The sequence below is a fragment of the Pseudophryne corroboree genome, chromosome 2 (assembly GCF_028390025.1).
Source record: "Pseudophryne corroboree isolate aPseCor3 chromosome 2, aPseCor3.hap2, whole genome shotgun sequence".
NCBI classification, from domain to species: domain Eukaryota; kingdom Metazoa; phylum Chordata; class Amphibia; order Anura; family Myobatrachidae; genus Pseudophryne; species Pseudophryne corroboree.
In genome coordinates, this window is record NC_086445.1 from 706745105 (window position 1) to 706748164 (window position 3060).

At 39.7% G+C, this 3060-nt stretch overlaps 1 long non-coding RNA gene across 1 annotated transcript; it reads left to right on the forward strand.

Annotated features, from left to right (window-relative positions):
* Positions 1-655: 655 nt before the first annotated feature.
* Positions 656-1885, forward strand: LOC135051116 (uncharacterized). Its single transcript, XR_010242045.1, has 3 exons — positions 656-903; positions 1243-1301; positions 1574-1885. It is a non-coding gene; the product is annotated as an uncharacterized LOC135051116 (long non-coding RNA).
* The last annotated feature ends 1175 nt before the right edge of the window (positions 1886-3060 follow it).

Sequence of the window (3060 nt, forward strand, 5' to 3'; positions counted from 1 at the left end):
TTATTGTTTTCATTTTTAGCATGAAAAGTTTGGTTAGAGGTTATTGTTATGGTTAATTGCAATAGAATTATGGATACTTTATGAAAACATCAGACAGAAAGTAAATACTTTAACAGACTACATGAGATACCTGCTATTAGAGACCAAGGTACAAGAAATCCAGCAGAGCTCAAACCACAGCAAGGCATTTACAGTCCAATGTACACAAACTTCTCATGAGCAACCGTAGCATTCATCCAAAAAAATCCAATCAACAAAATAAGGTTACTTTGCAGTGTAAATTTTCCCCAAAACTACAGCATTAAGTTCATATTATTCAGCAGATACATTTCAAGGAATAAAAGAGGAATTATGAAAAAATAAGGCTGTCAAAGTGAGCGGAAACATTGAGAATCGCTTAGTCTAACATTAGAAATCCAAATTTACAGATATTTAAAGTAACCCCCAAAGAGGAAACATGTGCTTTATCCCAATTTAAAGAAAGACCTGAGAAAGGGACACATTGATCCATGACATGCTGAACTGAAAGTAGGAGTTTGTTGGCAATGCAAACTTGCCCTTTGCTACCACAATGCACGCCAAAGGTTCAATTGCCAAAGAGAATAGGAAGGATGACAAAGGGCAGCCCTGTCTCATTCCTTTGGATAAACTAAAGAGTGTGGACACTAATGTGGGTAGTGAGAGTAGAATATAAAAGCTTTATCTAGCTAAGGAAAATTGGGCCCACACCAAACAGGACATTGCCTTTCAGAGGAAGGACCACTTGAACAGGTCATATGCCTTGGAAGTGCATAAAGAAACTACTGTACAATTGCCTCGGTCTCATCTTCATGGGATGCCTGAAAAGTGGGAAAAGGTGTACTTTCCCAGCATATAATTGTCTGGTCTTGATGAACAATAGAGGTGATACCTTAGCTCAACATTGCAAGAACATTAACAGTAACTTGAGTCTCTAGTACTGTGCATAACCTCTTAATATTTTCATTTATGTGAGACAAGATATGGTTATGCCTCCTCATCTCTCTTGACATGTGGCAAATGTACTTAATTTGTGTACACATAAGGTCCACTTATGTTTGTTTAAATGCAGCAATAGCATTCATCATCAAATCAATAGCTGGAGCAGGTGTTTGAGATGATTGTTATGGATAATGAATGTGTACCCTTTTGACTTGCTTGTCTTGGTGGATGATAGAGGGAATAAGTGCAGATTTACCATGTCTTCCTCCTGCCTATCTGCAGGCCTTTCATCTAGGTTCGGGTATCATTAGATCTGGAGAATATGTTGAGCACCAGTAGAGGTAATTATGTCTTTGTTCTAAATTGCATGTATCCTTGCATAACACCATGGTCTGCTGAGAACAAATAATGTTAATGTAGATGTAGTTTTTAAATATTATAGAAGCACATAGTTGCATGAAAACATCAATAGTTTGTGACACATTAAGAAATCCACAAATCAAACATTGAATATTTACCATTGTTTTTGCATCCATTAAAAAAAAAGTAAAAACCAGCATAAGTAAGGGAAAAGTTTCCAACAGTATCCGCTCAATATTCTTATTTTCCCCAGAGAATCACCAATAGCCTGCACAAGAGGTGCACTGGATGTGTCCATGCTATGGCTCCCCACTGGAAGACAAGCCTTCTGCCACTACTGAACTGGTGTCCTTGATGGTGGAGGTGTCACTGCCTTTGATGGACCTATAGAAGGAGTTTTATTTCACACTAAAAATGAGTGCTTAATAGGCCAAAATTATTTTCACATTGTCACATAGTATTTACCTGCAAACTCATGGATCTTTGTGGCCATTGCTTTTTTTCTTTCCTTTTGTGGTGTTGTGAAGTAACACCAAACAAACATTAAAATTGTAAAATGATATTCAGTAACCAAATGTGTCTGTTTGCCTCACTTCAGCTTTGCTTCTTGTGTAAACAAGTGAACGGAATATGTAGATAACAGCATAACATTCATAGGCGCAGAGGTGCAGCTACTATCAGCCAAACACCTTCCTGGGCAAAGTTTGTATGAAAAAAAAATCACTGTTATGTGTTACATTGGGGCCATTACTGTATATTATTGTACACAGGCTTGTGTGCAAAGTATTACATTAACACATTTGCAAACACTTTAAAATTTGTTCACAGATAACATTTTTAACATTTCCCTGACTGTGGAGGGGCATCTAAATTGTAGACATTGATGCTGTGGACTACTTCTGGTGGTATGATCCCCCATACTGGCACCTCATACTCAAGTACGCCATCACGAAGGGTGAACCACAACACGTCGGGAGTGCTGCCTTGTACTTCTCAGTCATCTTTTCCCTGTCCTTGTGCTTGATATCTGAGAAATGTTTTCAGCATGGCTCAATATCATACTTTATATGCCCAACTGCACTTACCGCCTGCATTACTGACTGCCAGATCTGCTACTCTCTGCACACTGAGGTTTATATAGCCAGTTTTCCAAGCAGCACTTCATAATTAGGAAACCACATGATTCAGCCATATCCTCATCAAAACGAAAGCAAATGTTTCACCCTGATGAGGTCTTGTGGACTGAGTCAACTCCGCCTCCTGTACTTTCTCTCCTACCTCAGGCTCCCTTTCCTATTCTATACTGCTTCTCGACCCTAGCACACACAAATAAACACCGACAAGACAAAATAATAATGACACACTGGAAAAAATAGGATAGACTTTAATGTAACACAAACCTATAGTAAAAAAGACAAAACAACTTTGAACAAATGTTTTTCACTCACAACTCCTCAAAACTCAAAAATCCTCTCTACAACAAGCACAACTATAGGGCCTAATTCAGACCCTGTCGCAAGTGTGCAAAAATTGCTATGATGTCGTTTTTGCACATGCGCGTACGCTGGTACCCAAAACATGGCAGGTAGCCATCTGCCTTCACAGCTAGGCTGTATAGGCAGATGGCTACTTGAACCATGCAAAAGCATCACCGCGCGCAGTGCTTTCGCATGTCTGCAGGTGGGGTGCTCAGGACCCAGCATGTGAGGCGGACTTGCCCCGTGCTGGGCGTCCCCCTGC